Source organism: Neomonachus schauinslandi, chromosome 3 (genome assembly GCF_002201575.2).
Source record: "Neomonachus schauinslandi chromosome 3, ASM220157v2, whole genome shotgun sequence".
NCBI classification, from domain to species: domain Eukaryota; kingdom Metazoa; phylum Chordata; class Mammalia; order Carnivora; family Phocidae; genus Neomonachus; species Neomonachus schauinslandi.
Genome location: NC_058405.1, coordinates 123,019,979 through 123,043,325, shown reverse-complemented (window position 1 = coordinate 123,043,325; position 23,347 = coordinate 123,019,979). Strand labels below are relative to the sequence as shown.

Sequence of the window (23,347 nt, the reverse complement as noted above, 5' to 3'; positions counted from 1 at the left end):
ATATCTGGATTTATTAAGGACTTTTCTTGGGCAGGAGTGGTTTGCAGTTCCTAACCTGAATTCCTCCACAGATGCCACAGTGTCATTGTTGCCAGGGGTTAAATCAGTCTTTACACGCAGGTCTGGTAGGATACCATTAAAGTGACATTTCTTTGAGTTAATCATGGCATTGTTCTATGAAACCTCCATTTTATTTATTTCCTAGAGCTTAGAAGGCATTTGAGACACCAGGTGATAAGGAAAAGTGAAGAACAGAAAAGTGTTTGTGGAGAGGATACACACTTGGGAAGTCTACTGTTTCTAGCAGGCCAGAAAAATGTGTGCCAATCTTACCGTTCTCACAGGTCCTTTCCGAACCTTTGCCACAGAGGTTTCCATAGTCACCGTTTGGAGTCAATCTCCTTTTCCCTGTTCTCCTGCTGCTTGTCATTTAGATCTCTTATCATATCACTGATCAGGTTCTGCTTTGCTACTTGGTCATCTGTGCATGTCTCTGTCTTCTGGAAACTGTCAGGTTCTTCTTTGTACCTTTAGAAACACCTATGATATAACCATATAATATATAAGTTTATACACAGACATGTATATTTTTTTAGTTCCTTAAATATGATGGATTCACATTCAGTAAATAGGATTGAGTACCTACTCTACATTTGTACATGATGCCGGTGAAAAAAAGCAATGAACAAAACAGATATGACTCCTTCTCTCAAGGAGCTTTCATCAGAGGGTGGATATTAAGTAATAATTTAAATTGCAACTTGGAAAGGAGATGAACACTGTGCTCTATGTCAGATTATGTAACAGGAGGGCCTAGCCTCTTCTGGGGGGTCAGGGGGAAGATGTTCTGGTAGGAGTGGTTGTAAACTGAGATGTGAAGGATCAGTAGGAGCTAAGCAGGCAGTAGAGGATTCGATTCCATGCAGAGGGAACAGCATGTGTGAAGTATATTGCTGGATAGGTTGCGTTACAGTTACCAAGAGCTGAAAGACCAGAATGCCTGGAACTAAGTGCGTGAGGACAAGATGGTGCTGGAGGAGTAGATAGGCATCACATCCCACAGGGATTTGTGGACCGTGTGAAGGATTTGAATCTTTAGTGTAAGATCAAGAAACTGCCACTGAAAAGGTAGAAAGTAGAAGATGCTTAATCCACATTTATTCAGTTAAATCCTAAGAGCCTCTGGCTTCCAGCTTCTGTAACTTACATTGTTACAGAATGTTATACTCACTGTTCTCCTTCGCACTGACTGTTGGGGGAGAAAACAAAGAGGCATGACTTATACAGGTACTTGGAATCTCTTTACTGGAAGATGATGAGATGCCTCTTTGGAAATGAAACTGACTAGTAGATTGAAGGACTACCAGTCTGGATCCAAGGCTTTCAAAATTTGAATTTTATTCTGTCTTAGACATGGACCACTCAGTTTATTCTGGGAAAAAAACAAACAAACTGATTTCTAGCAATCATCTTCCTCTCAATTTATTCTTGGACTTTTGCCTAGGTGAACTTGGCCTTTCTTGAATTCCGAAACCATTCCCCCTGCTGCACACAACCCCCTCCCCACAACACTTAGCCATCAAAGGGCAAATTCCAGCATTTTTCTCTTGCTGGAGCTATGTGTCCATATCAATCATGTAAGCAGTCTCCCTGGTAAGTCTGGAGGAGAGAAAGGAAGGGGCGGAGGGACCAAAATGCAAAGGACCTGTGCTTGGTGTCCGGTGATTATTTTGTTGAACTGGAACTCAAGCAGAGAGGAGAGTTTGTAAAATTTGTAAATGCAGTGAGAACAAGGAAGGCAAGAATTCTTAAAGGGTCTTTTCAAATTTAAAAATCCAGTATATAATAAATACTGCTTGGAGATATCAGTGCTTTGTACATAGCACTTTTAAATGATTAACATTTCTTAAACATGGAACCAAAGTCGAAGTGTGCATGAAGAGACACAGGTCCAGAAAGGTTATTTCTGCTTTTTGAATCCTGAGGACTAGTAGAACTACATACATTATTAGGTTAGTCAGTTCTTACTAAAAAGAAATGCTGGAAAGAATAGTTTTAAGTCAGTGCTTGATTATTTGATTATCACTATTATCCTAGATACAAAACAGAAAACTGTTTTGGTGTGGTCTTTTCTTATGAGAAAGATCTTTTTATTATCTCCTTCACTTGGGTGTGCCTCATGACTTCTCATATTTAATTAAATTTAGTTCAAAAAATTTTTTTAATTTTATTTTTTTGAAGTATAATTGACCCAAAGTGTTCAGGAAACATCATTCTTTTTAAATGTAAACTATATTTGCTTTTAAGCACTCTCAGCTCTTGGACATGGTATTTAATCTCTGACCCAGTCTCCTACTGGGAAACTGGGCCCCTTGTAGGGCTCATAGAAGACCATGGATTTGAAAGGGCTTTTAAAAACTATAGGGGCGCCTGGGTGGCTCAGCCAGTTAAGCGGCTACCTTCGGCTCAGGTCATGATCCCAGGGTCCTGGGATCGAGCCCCGCATCAGGCTCCCTGCTCAGCGGGGAGCCTGCTTCTCCCTCTCCCTCTGCCTGTCTCTCTGCCTACTTGTTCTCTCTCTGTCAGATAAATAAATAAAATCTTTAAAAAATAAAAAAATAAAAACTATAGAGCACCAGGGTGCCTGGGTGGCTCAGCCAGTTAAGTGTCTGCCTTTGGCTCAGGTCATGATCTCAGAGTCTTGGGATCAAGCCCTAGGTCAGGCTCAGTGGGGAGTCTGTTTCTCCATCTCCCTCTGCTGCCCCCCCTGCTTGTGCTCTCTCGCTCGTGTGCTCTCTCTCTCAAATAAAGAAATAAAATCTTAAAAAAAAAAAACAACTATAGAGCACCATACAAATATATTTACTAGTGTTATTGTTTCAGTTATCTGTTACCGAGGAGCAAACCATCTCAAATTTAAAACGATGATTTATTATTTTGCATAATTCCCTGGGTCAACTGGGATCAGCTCGGAGCCTCTTCTGCTCCATATTGCTTTGGGCTACTCCTGCAGCTGCAAGTACTTGGGAGTTTGGCTGCAGATGGAGTGTCCAAAATGGCCACAGTCCTGTATCTTACAGTTGTCTGGCTCTTGACTGGAGTGCCTCCATTCTCCTCTCTCTGGCTTCTCATTCTGCAGGACCTCTCTTTCCTTGTAGGCTCTCTGCCTGAATGGCAGAACAGCCCAGACTTCTAGAGCTAATGGCTATTGGCTCAAGGCCTCATAAGGCCTAGACCTGCAAGTCACTCAGCAATACTTTTGCATTCTTCTGGCTTGGTTACAGGGCCATCCCACATTCACGGGGATTAAAAATAGGCTCCAATCTGGACCAAGGAGGGCAAATTCATATTGGGAAAGCATACGCAGAACGGAGGGGATTGTGGCTTTGGAACATTCTATCACAATCATTCTTGACCAAAGCTTCATAGATTAAAAGATTCCATACTCGGGGCGCCTGGGTGGCTCAGTCGTTAAGCGTCTGCCTTCGGCTCAGGTCATGATCCCAGCGTCCTGGGATCGAGCCCCGCATCAGGCTCCCTGCTCTGCGGGAAGCCTGCTTCTCCCTCTCCCACTTCCCCTGCTTGTGTTCCCTCTCTGGCTGTGTCTCTCTCTGGCAAATAACTAAATAAAATCTTTAAAAAAAAAAAAAAGATTCCATACTCAGTGAAGCAATCAGAATGAAACTCTTGATGTATACTACTTCTGGAGAAGAACATTGCAAAGTTGTTTTTAATATAAATGTGCTGTGCATAATAATCATCAAATATATCCACAGTAGTTATTCTAGCTGAAAGGGGAAAATATATCAGCTAAAAACCTAATTCCTGATTTAGTCTTATTGTTTAGTAAAAAAGAAATATACTACAATCATACTTTTTATTGTTTCAGAAGTTAAATTCACTCTAGATGTTTATTGATACAAAGGGAATTTTGAACTCCCTCTAGTGGCAAAAGATTTCATTTTCCCCCAAAGAGCTTGCTTGAAATAGTAAGATGGCTGACCTATATAACGGAACAGTTTCAGAAATGACTGGTTCTTACTGAGATGTATGCTTTCTCCTGTGTGAGTTATAATAGGATTCCTTCATCCCTTATGAGAAATGTTCACTTTACTAAGAAACTTTGGTCATATTTTATGAAAAAAAATGAAAGGAGACTTCCTCTTACCTTTTAAAGTTGTAAAAACTATTAACTGCTCTCATCAATCAAAGTCTTAAGTAAAAATTATTATATTTTGACAACTAAAATATCCTGATCTCTGATTAAAAAATAAATTGAGTTTTTAATTTTTGTCTGAGGAATATTTTTTGAACAGATATATGTACTTAATTGCAAAAATCTTTAGGAGAGCAGTAGAGAGCTATTGAAATGGGAAGCTTGGAAAGCACTGATAACCAAATTAAGAAAAAATAGAGGTGCCAAAACCTTATGTGTTCCTCTTAAAAAAGTTCACATTTAGATTTTCATAGCCGGTTGGGAAGCAATATTCATCATAGCTATCACCATCACTCTACAAAAAGGAAGCACGTCAAAGGGTGGGAATAGAAACATAGCTACTATGGACTTTGTACATGAAGTTTTCCTATCCCCACCCACCGCCAAAGAGAGTTAATAATGCTCATTAACTTACTCTGTTATCTGTCCATTTATAGGCAGATTTATTCCAATTTCTTTTGAAAAGGACATTTTCTGTAATGCTGTCAGCAAAGACATTCTTAGAAAATGCTGTTTTCTCAACTGTTCGCTGAGGCTGATCCAGGTTACTTGTACCGCATTGTCTTGCCTGGCAGGTGAAGACTCTCATCCCCTCTATATTCCCCGAAAGATAGTAGAAGAGTGGGCAGGGAAGGTAGCCAAGAATCCAGAGGTTTTGGGGCACCTGGCTGGCTCAGTCGGTAGATCTTGGGGTTGTGGGTTTGAGCCCCACATTGGGTGTAGAGATTACTTAAAAATAAAATCTTTAAAAAAAAACAAAACCAGAAACTATAGATTTTTTTTTTTCCTTTTAAAACTCCAGAAAGTGGAACCCAGGATTATAATAATTCCGAGAGATTTTGTTTAGTTTGGGAGTAAACAATGAACTAGTAAGATTTCATAAAAACAATTAAACCATCCAATGAAAAGTTAGACTTTGTTTCTTTCCAGTACCTCTTTTTTAGTTCGACATTTATAACCCAGTATGTGTCTCTTGTGGTCTCGATTACATCCGGTGTTTTTAGCTGGCAGCGTTTCCTTTGTTGAGGCCCCACTTTATTTGCCAGGCTTCACTTCTGTGAATATAAAGAGAGAAAACCAAGTCATATTAGAGAGTGAAACTTAAGAAAAAATTAAGTGCCGGTATAGCATTGATTTTTGAAACAAAAAAAATGAAGCACTAAATTTGTTGTAAACAAACTCGTGGTCTGGTTATTAAAATATATAGGCTATAAAGTACATGGAAAGTTTCATAGCCATCTTCCAACCACCCTGCAGGTTTTCTTTTGAATATTTATGAAAACCTAATTTAACTAACAGAGACCAAAGATTCCCCTCCCATTTAGTTGCACAGATTTGGAATAATGAAAGTGAATTTGCAATTCTTAAAAATGGTGTTTTCTTCCACTTCTCATAGAAATGTTTTTGGAACAGTGGTCTGTGCTAACAGCTGTATTCAATCTTGAGTAAAAGTCACTTCCTGAAGAGAATGAAATTCAACTTAACATGCGAACTTGCCTGGAACATAATCCTGTAGGGCTAGTGTACTATGTGATTATGAAACTGGACACGGGCACCCTGCTGAGGTGATTTCTTGTAAATGGTACCCAATAGAAACCATTAATCAGTGTCAGTGTTTTTAACTGAAAATTTAATAATCCAAAAGCATTGCCTATTCATATACATAACCATAATAATTTTCAAAAATTTTACCCTTTGGTATTTTGAAAATATAATTCCCTTGTGGAATATTTATGTGGAATCTATGTACACACACTCTTATAGATAGATTGATAAAGTTCTAAAAAATACATATATATATATATATATATACATACATATATTATTTAAGCTTTTCAGAATTTTTAAACTGGGTTATTCTTGAGTTTCAGGGAAAATTTATTTTTGATTCAGTTTAATTAATTCAGCCATTCATTTGTTTCATGGAGCCTAATTTAAATAGAATCTTTGTTCCTGGCTTATAAGATTGGTTGATTACATATAAATATAAGAGGTACAGCTTTAGCTATTTAATATCTATTCAAAATTATCTTTCAGGTAGATATTACTGGCTTTTATTCTCTTAAGTATTGTTCTTTATTTTTTTATTTTTATTTTTATTTATTTATTTTTAAAGATTTATTTATTTGACAGAGAGAGACACAGAGAGAGAGGGAACACAAGCAGGGGGAGTGGGAGAGGGAGAAGCAGGCTTCCCGCAGAGCAGGGAGCCCGATGCGGGGCTCTATCCCAGGACCCTGGGACCGTGACCTGAGCAGAAGGCAGACGTTTAACGACTGAGCCACCCAGGGACCCCTATTTTTTTTATTTTTTTAACACTACTTTTAAAAAAAAAAGTGTTGTATGACTATAACTTGGATATTGCTAACCCCTAATAAATAATGGAAAAGATTTTACTTGAATCCGTTGTTTACATTACGGATAACTCTTTTGCTGTCTAAACAGTGAATGTGTAGATTTCAATCAAGGCCATCAAATTAAAATAGAGATGAAGTCTAACACATTAAGCTAGAATTAACAAACAAACATACATAAAATTCCAGCCTTCTCAATTTGTAGGAATCAAAACCATTTCACGCTTTACTTTGGTAACAAAGAAGGAACTAAGCTTTTTTCGTTCCTTGACGAAATCACTAAGTTGCCTTGAAGACTTTTGTTTATAATGTTTTCCTGCATTCTTTTCCTCTGGACATGTCCCCTCCCTCTAGTGAGATACTAATTAAAGAGAGGCCACTGTGACCCCTAGGTTGTTTAGAAGTCACCAGGGAATGAGGCGGCAGCACAAATCTGGAAAGGAAGTACTCATTCCCAAAATAAAACACAACCCTTAAGACCATCTTATAAAAAATCTGTTGGCTTCTAATAGCAAAAAGATGCCTCCTTACACATACACTTAACAAACTAGAATTTCTCAGACTTACTTAAATAATACATCGTATATACTTTTTAGAAGAATTTGTAGCAAATAACATATCTCTTACATACCAAATGTTAGTTTATTTTAGAGACATTGAAATATATAAACATTAAAGACATACTAAGTTTGATGAAGGATAGTCTAATTTGTATGTGAATTTTGGGGGGAGTTGGGGAGGGGAGGCTATATCTTGTCAGACCTTTTACAGAATTTGAGACAGCTCAGATTATGTATGAGAAGCTTGTGTTTTTTTTCTTTGCTTTTTGGACCCCAGGCAACCCTTTAATTGGAATGATAAGAAAGATGAACACAAAACTTGCTGAACATATAGGTAAAGTGAGGGCAGTTTTGTTAATAATAAATGATTTGAAAGAAAATGGAAATAATTTAGTAGTTGTCTTAATAAGCGGGTGGTACTGCCTGACATCGTCTTATTTCTCTCTTGAAATAACTTGATATTGCTAAGTGCTAACTTCCAAGAAGCAATTTCTTATACAACTATGTTAGTATTTGTTCAGAAAGATGCTTTTGATTGCAAGTAATAGAGACCCACTACTGTTTGTGTTAAGTAATAAGGGTATGATAGTTCTGAGAATATATAAGAGCATCAGAATCTCAGCTATGAGACTAGACCTCAAGGGAACCCAGGAAAGCTGCCTTCCCAGGCCTTTAGGATGGGCAGGAACCACAGTGGTTGTGGCTTCATGGAGACCAGCTGGATGACCACTCTCAGTTCAAGGCATAAATTCAGAATAGGAGGTTTGAATTTTTCCTCTTGAATTTCCACCCTGTCACCCAGTTGCTCTTTGTTTATCTGGTGTCTGTGTTTGGCTACTCTGCTTCTCACCAGCATCTCATTCCTCCACTCCTGTGAGTCTCAGTGTTGTTGAAAACCCCTGCCCTGTGAGTCAGTATTACAAGTGATGATTCCTCTGTCTCATTGTTTCTGCATCCTGCCAACTTCAGCTTAGTCATGGCCCCCAGCTCCTTCGTGGCCTCCCTAGCTAGGCCCAGCACCCAGCAATTTGACTATGGTAGGCTCCCTGTAAATACTGGTTGAATGAACGGATGAAGAACATTGTTAAGGGATTTAAAGAGCAAGTTATCTTCTCTTTTCATCATACTTTAAAGAAACTAATAATATACAAAATAACTAAAGGGCTGCTGGGAGAGAAAAGATGTTTTGAAAAATTTAAGAGACCTTTAGCTTAAAAAGAATTCACTGTAATAATAGCAAAAAAAAAAAAAATTACTTGTTTACAGAGGCACCAAAGAATTGTATATGTTTAAACTTGAGAGTCCAGACTGTCACATTAAAGGATACTTTAAATTCTCCCACTTTGTGCTGCCCCATTTAGGCAGCTGTACATCCAAACTGTTAGGAATGGAGATAATTGGCTTCAGATCTTAATCTTAATTATTTGTCTGTGAATAGATTCTCCAATCCTGGTTGTCTTAACGCAACCATCCCTTTTATGACTTTTTAAACTACCATGCCTTCCTATAGCTGCTCATCTTTTAGCTTTTGGGTGCTCAGGGTATAAAGATAAACACCCAGAAGGAGTTCTCAATTCTTCACTCCTTTGCTTGCTTTTTTTCTTTTTACCTGTGAAAGAAAGGTTCTGAAGCTCATTCTGTAAAATAAAATCTGTGCTAGTTTCTGCCATTTGTGTAATAGTTTATAAGTAGATGGTAGATGTAATTAGACCCAAATGTGTAATTTTTCTTTTCATTTAAAAGTTTTCCGCTAAAAATTGGGTTCAGGACTCTGAAAAACATTTTAAAATTCAGTTGCTCAGCTGTCCCTCCAAGAGCATGAATATCCAAAGTTGCCAGTTAATGGGGCTTCCATTCCCACTGCACTTTGGAAATGATCAGCATTCTCAAATGCATTTGAGAGTATTGTTCCTCATTAGGGAAAAAGTGCTTTTCCGATTCTGAAGATTTTATGTGTGAAAACAAAACAAAAACAAAATAGAACATAAAAGTGCTACATGAGTATGAGGAAAATATTCTCTTTAATTTTATGAAAATGGTACTTTTTTCTTGGATTCTTAAGTCAGTAAATGTAAAATAACTTGTTTAAAGAGTTGCAACTGTGCGCAAGGCATTAAGATAGACCCCAAGCTCCAGACAAGCTTACATTCCAGTGAAACACACAGGTAGAACCAAAATATGATACGAGTGGCCATAGTAGGGAGCATATTGATTTCAGTTGCGACATCAGAGGACAGCAGTGAATGCTGACCAGGGGAAGTAGAGGCTGAAGGAAGTCTGAACAGTGGGTCTGGATCCCTACAGAAAAGCTGAGATTGGATCTCTAGATGTGGAGTGCTCATTTTGGGTAACCTCCTATATGGAAAAAATCTAGAGCAGGGAAGAAACGAAGGCAAAGGAAGATGACCAAAAGAGTAGACATCTTGGAATTTCATGAAGATGAGTGACAGAACTAAATCATGTTGGATGAGAGGATGAAGAGGTGCTTGTGCGTGAGTGGTAGGGGCACAAGCCACAATACAATAGTCTATAACTAGAATGGGAAGTGAAGACGAGCAAACATCCACTGATGAACAGTCTTCCGAGAACTCTGGCAATGAAGGCGAGAAGGAATGAAACAGCTTAAGAAGCGACGGAAGGGGGTGCTGTTGGTGACGGCAGTGACCTGATAGAACAGAGGAATGGGAGCGTAAAGACAACAAAGAGGAAGCTTAACATTTCTACATCTGGGATGGGAAGAATAATGGTGGTGTGAAGAGTAACGAAACAATACCTATAAAATACTTGTAACAATGTCTGGCACATTATGCACTCAAAAAAAGTTATCTGATAGTATTATTTTTTATTAAGAGTGCAGAATAGATGGAAGAACGGTAAATTCAGAACTTGATATCATGCAATGATGTTAGTCCTTGAAGTAAAGTGGATAGGCAGGTTTTGTTGCAGTGGAGTTCAAGGATCTGCAAGGTTGGGGTTTTAGATGACATGATACCAACTAGGAAAAGCTCTTAGCTATGTGCTAAATTATCTGAAGGTAAATAAATGATAAAGAATCTCTGTAATGATGTGTCTAATTGGCTTCTCCCCAAAACTGTAAGGGAGATACTGTCTCTTTCCCCTTTTTTACAACTAAACAGATTTAGGTGAGTATTGCTAAACTAGCAAGTGGTAGAATTATCTTTTGAACATGGCAATTGCTGTTGAAAACCCGTGCCTGGCCATTACTTCATATGGTGGACAGGCACGGGCTTTCAACAGAAATGGCAGTTTATAGGTCATAGACGGAGATGGAGTGCATTTTGAGGACTGTGCCGTTTTGCATTGAAGAACAGGAGGATGCAGATGCCTCTTGGTGTGGGGAAGACAGAAGAATCAACCACTGGAGTTTCAAGGGAAGTTGTGTCATCAGGGGAAAGTCTTTCTCAGCTGTTTTAATCATTCTAAAATGCATTTTGGTACCATCTTGGGTTTTAATAAATATATGCTCACTTGAGAAAACAATCATTCCTAAGCCTTCTTAGGTCAAGAGGCTCTAATGTTCATATACTTTATAGCAAGGTTTCTTTCTTTCTCTTTTTTATAGCAGAGCTTTATATGTGTATAATAGGTTATAGATATATCTATTGTATTGATGTCTATGTATTATATCCATTATATATTGTGTATATATATGCGTGTGTGTGTGTGTGTGTGTGTGTGTGTGTGTGTGTGTAGGGATGGAGGAAGGGAGAGAGACAAAGCTCGGGGAGACAGACAGAGGCAGAGAGGGAGGGAGGGGGGGGAAGAGAGAGAGAGAATGCGCGCACACACAAGCACAGAAGTGCTGAAGTTCAGTGCTTATCTTTTCTGTGTTCCTGTAGCCACTCTCTGTTTCATTCTTTTTTTTTTTTTTTTAAGATTTTATTCCTTTATTCATAAGAGACAGAGAGAGAGAGGCAGAGGGAGAAGCAGGCTCCCCGCTGAGCAGGGAGCCCGATGTGGGACTCGATCCCAGGACCCTGGGATCATGACCTGAGCCGAAGGCAGACGCTTAACCATCTGAGCCACCCAGGCGCCCCTCTGTTTCATTCTTTATAACAACGCTGTTCAGATAAGGATGGGAGTGTGTGTCCTCCTCATCTCTGACTCTGAATGGTGCAGAGTAAGACACAGTGACTGATGGAAGTATATAGCATTCTTCAGGTGTGCTGGACCTACAAAGAGGTTGAGAACAGCTGCCTTATGGAGAATCCAGGTCCATAAGGACTTGCTGAGCTTTCCAAGGACGCCTTTCAGTGTAGTAAATAGTGGAGAGTACTTGGCAAACCTTGGCCATAGTTTCATCAGCAGAGAAGTTTATGATGTAAAGACACTCAGTTGACCTAATTTAGGCATTAATACAGTCCTTAGAAAATATAGTGCAAGCTCTTAGAAGATAGATGAGAGCAGGGAAAACTCAGAGGGGGTGGCCCATAAGCTGTGATTTCAACAGAGTCAACAGGGAAGGATGAATGTGGTTTGGCTGATGGAAAAACAGAGGCTGTTTCCTGGCAAAACTCAGAGCCAGAACAGAGTGAGTTCATGGGCAGCCAAAACACAAACAGTGATTGGAAGAGAGGTAAAGGGGGGAAAGAGGTGGAAGTGGAGAGCTTTACAAGTGATGTGCACAGATTTGCATTTGATGTGGAGATTTCAGGAAGTAGAATGATAGGACCAAAGAGGTCATAAAGAAGATGTTTGGAAGCAGTGTACTTAACAATTTGGAATTAATAAGGACCTGTCAGAGGGAGAAACCGAAGACATTCCAGCAGTTGTAGCTTGAGGAAACTTAATAGATAATAGATATGGACAAAGGAGAGGGTCAGTAAGAACCAAAGAAATGCTGCTAATTTAGAAATCGTGTGTTTTCACTGTCAAGTCTGTAGACATGGGCCGAATCCTGTTTAATCACTTGGACTTGTGGCATTTTCTAACAGAATCACATTACCTTTTTACTATCTAGACTATCATCTTGTATCTCAACTTTTTAAATGTTTGGGCTTTTTGTGTGTTTTTTTTTTTTTTTTAAGGAGAGATTCATAGAGGAAAGGGTAAAATGGGCAGATAGTGTTGTTTATTTAAAAGAAAATTTATAATCAGCTATGTAGTCCTTTCTAGGTGTTGGAGCACCAAGAATCCATTTGCCTTGGTTTCTGGATCCTCTGAAAATTAACCTCACAAGGCTTTTAGTACACTGGTATCATCTAAAAATACTTTGGTTGTGGAAATTTTCAAACATACATTAAAGTAGAAAGATGAGCTTCAGCAATTCTCAACAATTTGTTCATTCTTATTTACTGATAGAACTTTTAAAAATATTGTGTGACAGAATGAAACAAAGTACATGATTTTCCATTACAAGAGCTTGTACACCTACTTTTTAAAAAATTTGGTAATCATCAAAAACTTAAATTACGACTTTTTAAAATAAAGGGGGCAGAGAGATACAGAAACAGGGGAAAAAGAGTTTCTACAGTGATTTGCAATGTTTTGTAGCCTGATATACTTGATGTTCATGGTAAATAGCTTAAGTTAATTCTAGGACTTCTTAAAAGAGCCCCTAAAATAGGATATATTTTTAAATCACTCAAGAGATCATGAATTACAGATCCTAGAATGATATTCTCTAATATTGAAGAAGTTTGGCTATAAATTGGAATTTATAATTTGTCATTGAATTAACATGTCTCAAGATTATAGGCTTGTTTGACTTTTATGGAATAATAATATCTGTTCAAATGGGATTTGCCAGCATTTTGAAGACATTCATTCATTCATTCATTCATACATTCATTGAAGCAATATTTGAATGCCTAATATGTTCCGGGCCCTGAGTTAGGTGCTTGGGATATATTAGCAGTTTGATGTGTTAATAATTCCTATAAGATAATTTTCATTGTGGAATCAATTACAGTTTTCTTTTATTACAAGGGAAACTCCATTCCAGATAAATGAAATTTATAGGTAATCTCCAAGCTTATGGAGAATATAAGTTGGTCCAGACTATAGGTTGGTTCAGCCTGTCGTCAGTTAATGGATTGACCAGTTTGTTTCACTTTTTCATACTGGCTTTATCTTCACGCCAACAGTGAAATGACTAAAAGGAAAGCTGCGTAAGGAAGAAGGGGGAAATAAAAGGGGCTGGTCGCTTCCTGAACAAATATGAAATATCGGATAGTAGCATCTACTAATAGTCCTTGCTCCAAGTAAACCATTTACACTTTTTCTTTATAATGGGGTCATCTTATAGGCTAAGTTACTGTTTTTGATTCACTTTGTAATTTCATATCAATTTTAAGGATTGTGATAACCATTTTAAATTTTTTTTTTTTTTTTTTTTTTTGAGAGAGAGAGAGAGAGAGAAACAGCATGAGAGGGGATAGGGTCAGAGGGAGAAGCAGGCTCCCCGCCGAGCCAGGAACCTGATGTGGGACTCGATCCCAGGACTCCGGGACCATGACCTGAGCCGAAGGCAGTCGCTTAACCAACTGAGCCACCCAGGCGCCTGTGATAACCATTTTAAATGTATGTCTTTTTATATCTGACTTCCCTGATTCCTGTAAAAATTGCCTTTCCAATCTGAAGCCGGAGGAAGACTGAGAACTGGCATTCCAGGTGCTGCAAAAAGACGGAAATCTGTCTGTGAGCCTCGTAGGTTTGAATTCATGCTGTGCGCCAAAACAGCGCAGACACCCGATCTTTGGAATGTGTGTGTATGTCTGTGCACAAGCATTTGTGTGACTAAAACCTGTTAAAGAAGTAACAGTACAGGACGAATGTTCTCAAGTTCTCTTTGCAACTGACAACTTTAAAAAAGCACTAAAAGCAAGAAGTGTGGAATGGAGAAGTCTGATAAATATCTACAGATTTAGGTTCATCTCCCTTTACCCTGTCTTATTACATCAGTGCACTGTATGAAACACTATGGGTGTAATTCGATATGATTGTGAGGAGATGGCCCAGGAGGGAAGTAGACGGTTCAGCCCGAGCCTTTGTGAGATTAGGGTAAAGGTTCTCATTCTGACTTGTGGAGACTGTGTAGTCGTAAGACACACAGTCAGATCTCCTTGGAAAAAAATCAGTCTGTGAGTCATTTACTTGTAACCTCTTAGTAGCCCTGTGTTCTTAGGAAGGTTGAAAATGAGCCTTTGAAAAAATATATTTCTCCAGCCTAAGCTATGAATAAAAACAACACGTGTGTGCATTTGTATGCATTGTGCTCATGCACCTGTATGCCATCTAGACAGAGTCTAAGACTCACCTTTTTCACATTTCAACATCTCTGAAATCAGAATCCATCTTATAATTTATGATGTCTGATAATTACTGTTGTCCATTTTTTTTCAAATGTCAATGTCTCAGTAATTGTCAAGCGTCTTTTAATCAGTGGCATCTTGGATTGCATGATATATAGTTTATAGCCAAATATTTATAGGACACTCATCTCAGAGAGATGAGTAGGACATTTCTCCTTTCCCCAAAAAGTAAAGCAAGAAGATTTATTCTGACAGGAACAGTTTAGGTCAAGAGAAACCATTTGGTTGTGGACTCCTATTTCCTTAATAAGTCACACACAAATGCAAAATGTGTCATTTATTACAACCCCTCTTATGATTCCAAGTGATCTAAAAATTAGGATGAAAACCCATCATGTTTATTGTAATCTATAAAGCTGATTCTTTAAGATTTGATCACTCCATTTCTTAGCTCCTGCTCTTTCTAACTTCAGATAATCATGGTTTTGAAAAATGGGTGAAAATCCTCATTTCAGCTACTTGTGTGTCTGTGTGTATAAGAAGGCTGCTTGCCTCATCCATTCATGACCCTAACAAAACCTGTACAGGACGGTGGATTAAGAAACTCATCAGAGATTTACAGACTCTTTAAGCAGGCTTAGAAGGTTGTTAAGGCTCAAAATGAGATGACTCTTCCCTTGCTTCTATGGGTAAGGAAGTGTGGAATACAGAGAGAAAAAACACTATACAATCTATACAAAACATAGACTAGTTCTGGGGTAGGACTGTGATAACATGGGTTTAGATTTGGAGACCATTTAACATAGAACTTTGTAGTAGCTTTGGCTAAATGTGGATAGATGGAATGAATTTATTTTTGGTCAGGATGTCCGAGGAGAGACAGTAGCATTCCTTCCATTAGTGCAATACTTATTGGATGATTATTATATGCTAGGCACAGGGCCTGACCCTTAATAATTCTTTCCAACCCTGATAGTCTATATTTCCGGGCCTCATGACCTAGGGCATGTTGTCTCACCTGTTCAAAAAAAGTGAAGAATGCCTGTCCTGCCTCCTTCCCTGAGACTTTAATACGGTTATGTACCATAAGATCTTAATAGGATTTTAACACTTAATAATCCTTTAGTTGAAACATCATCATATTTGCCATTAGATCAAGTATTAGGTAGGAAGCTGAAAGGAGGGTGGTTCTGGGAGGATCCATTTAATATATTGTCAGCATTCTGGGAGTGTTCTTTATAGTTTGGAATTAGGAATTGCTGATGTCATGATCAGTCATATTGTCCTGACAACATCAGAATTTCCTCATTTGCCTGGTCTTCGCTTGGGGAGTATCAATTTGCGACAGGTTTGTCATCTGTTTGCCCCATGTGTTAAGTGTATTAGATAACCCAGAACTAGTCATTCTTAAGGACACTTAGGGTGGGGAGTTTTTATAAGCTCTCTATGTAGCCCATTTCAGAACTTTTAACTAAATATTCTGATGTTGGAAAATTTGCCATCGTACATACTCAACTGAATAGAAATTCATTTCTAATTCTTTATTCTCTTGTTTAAACCTTTACATTTATAATTCAGTGGAGAACGAAAAGCTCCTCAGCATCTCCATTTACTTAAAGGACGTTATTAATTGTCCTATCACCCTCCTGTTCAGGTGAAATAGACATCATTTAATGGTAATCGTAACAAGGGAAGAGAAAGGAAACTGTTTCATTGGGGTTTTTTTCTCCTGTGTTTTTAAATGCATTTAAATGCTTTTAAATGCTCATTTCTGCTATGGATCCCAGGTTTTGGGTAAACATTGGTTATGTCCCCCAGACATTTAGGAAAGTCTTAGGATAACCTTTTGTCAGTCTGAGCTTACAGAAGGGTGTTGTGTGTCCCACGTACAGTCGTTCGCTCTGTACTCTCAAAGTTGTCATTCCAGCTGTTGATTTTTACTCATGGGAAGGAGATGATCATTCCAGGTTCGAATTTTGTTTTTCATGATTTTGAGATTTTTTTGGGGGGGGGCTGTAGTTTTCTACAAATTCTGTCGATACCCTAAGTCCTTTCTGTCTCTTCTCAAGTAACAAGAGACAGATGTGATGGCCCTTTCCAGCACAGTAGCCCCTCTCTTGCTTACCTCAGCCCTTTTACTTGCTTCCACACAGTAGATGATTATGTGACTTCCATATCTTTAGGGAAACTAATTTCAAAGATCATCTCATATCTTCCATAATTTGTATATTTTACTCGAATTCATGGACAATTCATTGAATTATCTCGAAGTATTCTGAAAATAAGCACTTGTTTTCTTATAGGCTTGCTATAGGAATGGAGAATAACAGCTCCAATACTAGATTTCCACAGTCAAAGAAGATAGAGGATTGAGGCATCCATCCAGGTAATTTAGGAAAATAGTAATCCACAATAAATGATAAATGAAGCTCTTTGTCCTAGTTTTCCAAATAGTTGACTCTCTTTTATTTTGTTATAGAATTTGATGTAAATTCAATGTAGTATAAAATAAAGACAAAAATCTTGTCATATAGCCTTCTCCTGTCCCAGATTTTTTTTTTTGAAAAGAATAAGAACCCATATAGCTATTTTTATAGAAAACTTTGGAAAAGAGATTTAACTTACAGAGAACCATGATTTCAGAAATATGAGTAAGCTTTGAATTTTATTAACTATTCTTTTTTAATTTAAGATTTTATTTATTTATTTGACAGAGAGAGTGAGCACACACAAGCAGGGGGAGCGGCAGGCAGAGGGAGAGGGAGAAGCACGCTCCCTGCTGAGCAGGGAGCCCGATGTGGGGCTCGATCCCAGGACCCTGGGATCATGACCTGAGCAGAAGGCAGACGCCTAACGACTGAGCCACCCAGGCGCCCCCTATTAACTATTCTATAAGAGCAGGGTGATAACAAATTTATGAGCAGATTATATCCAAAAGTTTTGTAGTGTAAATTATTTGCTTCAAATTTGGAGGATGTTTCGCCATAGAAAGAAATGTCCTAAATAGTGATTAGGATTTTAGTTGACCTATAAACATCTATGAATCCCACAATGAAACTAATCACTAATATGGTCTACTACTTTCAAGGGAAAACATGTTTTCAGTTCCAGTGCACATTTCTGGAAGTACCTTCCACCTAGTCACCATCCCAGCTTCTAGAAGGTAGTTCTTTCTGCATCCTCTCCCAACTCCATTCTGCCACCTATCCCAGAAAATAAAACTGCTCCAAGAGAGGAGTTACATCTTAGTAACCATCAGTTAAAAGAGATTTAGGAGCTAGATTAGGTGAGAATATATATCTGTACTATTAACTGTATATTCTAATATTGGAAAGCTTGCCTTCATATTCAACTGAATGAAAATTCGACATTATTCCGTATCCTTTTTTAAGTAACTTGCCTGAGGTCACATAGATGGTAACTGGGAAAGATACATACTTAGTCTTGGGCTCTTAAGTTTTCCCCTATGGGGTTTGGACTTGACCCTTAGCTAAGAGTTATAATAACCATTATTAGTGTTACGGGAGGCAGGGGACTTTGGAGTCAGAGAGACCTGAGTTCAAACCCCAGTTCCATCTTGTATTGGATCTGTGGCCTAGGGAAAGTTCCTTAAACCTCCAAGCTTCAGTACTTCAGTTTTCTCTTCAGTAAAGTGGGATAAACGTTCTTTCCTCGTGATTGTGTGTGTGTGAGGGAGACAGGGACACAAGGGCAGGGGACATGCTGAGAGAGTGCCTGGAATATAGTAGTTACTCAGTAAATGACGGCTATTATTTATTAGTCCTTGCAGAGAAAACAGTAGTAGGGCAAAGCCTGTTCTGTGTGGCTCCCCAGAATAGATTTAAGAATCATCGGAATATTGCTTGTGGTCAGACTCCTCAGAATACAGCTATATTTATGTTGTTCTGTATGCATTCTAGGATTTTAGCTATAGAGCTATAGTTTTATTATAGTGGTTTCATTTTTATATACATACGATTTTATGTGTGTCTAGGGAGGCTTTAAGTCTAGAATAAGGATCGTAGATTTTTTAAAAAGCAAAATAGTAAATAAGAGAAAATACTGCTGCTACTTTAGAAATTGGGTACTTTATTAACTCTATTTGGTACCAGGAAAGAACAGAAATTTAAAGAATCTGTTGACCTCATATTTTTTCTTTTTTTTTCTCTCTCTCTCTTTTGCTGGGAGCCAGAGGCTTTGTGAGCTTTTAAACATAGAGACTCTTAAATGTAAACAATTTTTTAGTGTGAACTGCTTATACTAACCCATACCATGTGATTATATTTTATTCATTAAAAATTGTAATTTGAAATAATGTTGGGTGAATTTTTCCTCGAGTCCTTTCTGTTTTTAATTGTGGTCCAAATAAAAAAAGTGCCTGAAATGCTTTAGCAGTGATAGAGGGATAGAACCTGCTATAGATCTGTTCTTTTGTTGATAGAGATGTTCTGTTCTCTTATCTCACTGGACATCTCCTCTGCTCCCATTTTTTTTCTTCTTTCAAAGCTTAGTTTCCTCACCATACTTTCTTTGTAGTAATTTCATTCAAAGGCTCCTTTCTTCTGCGGGGCTCAGTAAAGTGTGTGTTGGAATGAAGGGGCTCCCTAGCCTTTTGACTTTTTGTCATCTGCTCCCTTCTGGGAGTTCATCAATTAGCCATGATTTCAGCAGCTATCACCCCAAATCCACATGCTCTCTCATACAAGCCCTGTATCTCAAGGTCTGTTTTTCTGGTCATCTGCGTAGTGCTTCTTTCTAAATGTCTCTCAAACAAAACATGTATACACCTGAGCTTCCCACACCCGTGTTGTGCATCCTGTATTGATCTTTCCCTCTGGCGGACTCCCGTAGCACATACTTGTCTAGACCACTTGGCTGGGACTTATCACTTTATGCCTTGCATTATTAGTGTATAGCAACTCGGGTGCTGTACGGGTTACAGTACTCACCTAGGAATTGGAGCATTATTTATAAGGCTTTGTGGGGAGACAGCATTAGAGAGTTAAAGCAGCACAGGATGAAGTCTTTTAACCCTGGCTGGGTCTCAGTTTTAACACTGCTTGCTACTTACTAGCAATGGGTAGGTCAGTCAGTCCTACTTTTTTCCCTGTCATCTGTAAATGGAGCCTAATCACCCTTCCCACTTCATAGGGTTGTTGTCAATGATTTATATAAATGAAAGTCACATTTTCAGATTGTTTCTTGGGACAGATGTCTCCTAAGTTCAGATTCTCAAATTCCAGGTCTACAAATGCTTGGAGGTCGCGGGTCCCCTCTCCTCTACTGAGATCGCAGGCTTCTGCCTGTACCGATTGGCTCAGTCCTTATTAGCCTCTTTCACATACTCCTCCTGCCTTGCAGAGTGTGATCTCTGATGCTGCCCACCGTCTTCCCATTCATACCGAAATGGTCCCGGTTCAACACATAACTTCTTTAAAGGAAATGAGACAAAAACAAATGCGGGAGAAAATCTTCAGGGCACCTAGGCTATTGAAACAGACTTTTTGCCACACTTTTTTTTTTAACCTCTGAAAGTTAAGTCTGGTGTACACAGACTTAGAAAGCTCTTTTTACTTGTTGTCAATTCCATCTATACCCTTGCTCCTGTTCTTTTCAATGGTCAGCCAGACGTCCTAGGCATCAGTTATGTATACAGTACACTGACTTAAATCTACAAACCACCACTATAGAACCTGGAAAAACAATAATAACAGCTGCCATTTACTGAGTTTGGCATTTTGTTGGTATACCATAGGTATACTTAAGACAATCTGTGAGGAGTCTGGGACTCAGAGAGGTTAACTCACTTGCCGCAGGCCACGTGGCTAGTAAGTGAGAAGCTGAAATGTGGAGCCAGATTTGTTCGGCTATTTAAATTTTGTTCCTTGGATTGTGAAATCCAGATTCACTTAAGCCATCTAAAGAAGGGGGGTGTGGGGTTAAGTATACACATGGAGGGGCTATTGGAAGCCAAAGCAGCTCTAGGGACTGCTGCTCCCTTCATCATCTCACGGCCAAGTGCTCACCGCTCCTGGCATCTGCTTTACTCTCTGCTTGCTGCCAGTCAGCTTCCTGTTTACTCATAGTTTCTGCTTCTTCATAACCTTGGCTTGCATATGGTTTTGGCTTTTTGTGGCCTCAACTCTACCCCCTGGCACTGTTGCAGTTTCAGCCTCTTTCCTAACTAGTTAAGCTCTTGGAGTTTTCTGAATCAGATTCCCAAGGGTGAGAATCTGATTGGATCTGTTCATTTTTTCTATCCGAACCATGTCATAGGTCACTGGCCAGTCTCTGGATTGGCTGCTCTTGGGTCAGATTCCCATAACTTTACCCACCAGCTGAGCTGGGGGTGGAGGGTGTTGTAGGACTGCCTAGACAGCAAAGTCTCAGTTTCCCTTTCAGGAGAAGGAGCATTTACAGGACAGATTCCAAAGCCCTTATTCTTCCCATGATAACTTGCAGCTTCTCTGGAATGTTTCCTTGCTTTGTCTGTCTTAAAACATATTTGTTTCAAAGGTCAATAAACTTTCCCAGATGAATCTCACTAGGATCTATCCCTGTAATCGTTTACGACTAAGCACTTGTGAATATCTATAACTGATTATATATACACACATGATTTCATATTTCTGTTATCTCTCTTAGGTTGGAATCATTTGGGCTTTAGTGACTTCATTACATTTTATAGTCTTTGAGGCTATCTTCTCCTTTCTTTATAATGCTTTACTTAGTTAAGAGTATAGTACCTACTTAAGCCTGAAACTTTTGAACCCTGGCTGGTAGACATTGTTTTTGAAAATATATGCCTTTTGTTTTCTCCTTGTATGTCATTCATCAGTATAGGATACTGTATTTTTCTGATATTTGGATATCTTTTTTATTCTTGAAAAGATTCTTTTTAATATTATTTATATTTAATAAGAATACTAATGTATTCTTAGCATACTTAGTATAAAGTGTTATTAGTATATTTTAGGATTCTAATTTAAATTTTGTTATCACTTGAAATTTTCCCTTATCCCTGTAAAACTCTTGCAGAGTATCAAATCACGGCTTAGCATTCTAGAATAGCACAACATCAAAAGTATTGTGAACTTAGAGCAGAGCCGTAGAAAAATTAATCTATGCTGTTCTTTGTGGTTTAAATTGTGGTTTCCTAAGAGACCAATCATGACAACTGAGGTTGTACATGGAATATTTCCATAGATGATAGGTCTGAACTTCTGGGGTCCTGGGCATTAAGTTCTCAGGAAAAGGTGCCTATAACTTGAACAGTTCTACCTAACACCTTATATTTTATACCTGTGGTTGATAACTTGCAGTAAAGCATCCTAGTGACGGGAGATAGCAAATCGGCGGCTGAAACAATTGTAAACTCATGGAGTAGTAGGAAATAGTTCTAGCATGTATATAATATTAACACGCAACTGAATGTTAGTTGTGCTGTATTTATTTAAATCACTTTAAAGGACAGATATGTTTCTGTGAATTTTATTTAGCAAGTTCTTACTTGTCCATGGTATACCTAGTACTGTGCCTAGAATAAGTTCCTTTGTTGCTGCTTTTTGTTTTTAATGGAAAGAATTAGGAATTACATATATGTATATTTTGTGTATATGGTTGTTTTTAATTAGGTGAGACTTGCTAGTTCTCATCATTTTTGCTGGAGAATGTTGGGAGCATCTTGGAATATGGAGATGGAATATGGTGACTAAGTCATCAGCAGGTTAACTAAGATGAGTATTTTCAGTTCCTTGCTGTTGGAAAAACCTTTGAATGGCCACACCTTTTTTTTTTTTTTAACAGTTTATTTATTTATTTAGTAATCTCTACACCCAGCATGGGGCTCAAACTCAGAACACTGAGATCAAATAGCCACAGCTTCACTAGAAGACCCTAGGGGACACTTTATTTTCCTTATGGTAGCCACAAGTTGAGTGTCTTCACTTCTTAGAGGAGTTAGGATTTTTCATTATCATGGCAGATGGCTCTTTCCAAGGTGTTAGAGGCCAGAGGCCAGGGGAAAAACTTTGTAATACCGCTGTGATACTACCCTGTGATACAGCTGAACAGGCCCACATGAGAGATGGCAAGCCTGCCAACCCTGCCCGGGGTCTGCCTGTAGGACTTGCTGTAGAGGCCCTTCTGCGATGCACAGGTTCTAGGCTTCAAACACCAACTTGAAAGTGATCAAGAAAAGGGCATCTTAAGCCGCCTTAGATAATTTCAACTGGGAAACAAAGGAAACTACCTCCTCCCTTTGTCTCCTTTTTGCAGTTTCTGTGTCCCTTCAGTAGAACACATTCGGTGGCATCTATTATTTAGCGTATAGAAGGATTACACTGTTCCAGTTTAAAGGAAGGCTTACCAAACCAATGGCCTTAAGTGATTTTCGCTATTTGATACTGTCATCTTGAAGGTAAGCTGGTAAACTCTGGCATGGGAATGAAGTACAGAACTTTACCGTGCGTACTTGCGGTGAGAGGGTGGGGAGTGTAGACCTGTTTTCCCGTGCTAAAATTTTAGCGTTGTGATTTGGGGGAACGCGGATTTGCAGAGGTTTGATGGAAGGCTGGTTTGTTGGTTGAAGTAGGAGTGATTGCTCGCACCCTTTTGGGAGACTGGGGGCGGGGGTGGTGGGTAGTTTGGAAGGATGAAAGAAAAAAGACCCGGGACTGGTTCAGTTACTACCCAGGTGTCAGAGCGCTCCCCGAAGCCATACCCTTAAAAGGGGCTTCGAGCAGGGGTGCAAAGCTACGGCTGGTGCTTAGGCAGAGAGCCGAGGGGAAAAAAAGAAAAGAGGAGGGGGGTGGCTACTCCAAGGAATGTGCGGCACGCGGGGAGCCAGACCCAACCATTGCACCGAGCGGGGGCGCCGGCGGCTCCCGGGGCGGCGCGGCCCCGGCCCCGGCCGCAAGTCCGGGAGGGAGCGGGCGGGGGCCG

The 23,347-nt window shown here is 39.0% G+C and overlaps 1 protein-coding gene across 2 annotated transcripts in view; it reads left to right on the top strand.

Annotated features, from left to right (window-relative positions):
* RBMS1 (RNA binding motif single stranded interacting protein 1) overlaps nt 1-23,347 on the top strand; it is a 210,055-nt gene that overhangs the window by 54,732 nt on the left and 131,976 nt on the right. The gene's annotated exons all lie outside the window — the stretch shown is intronic.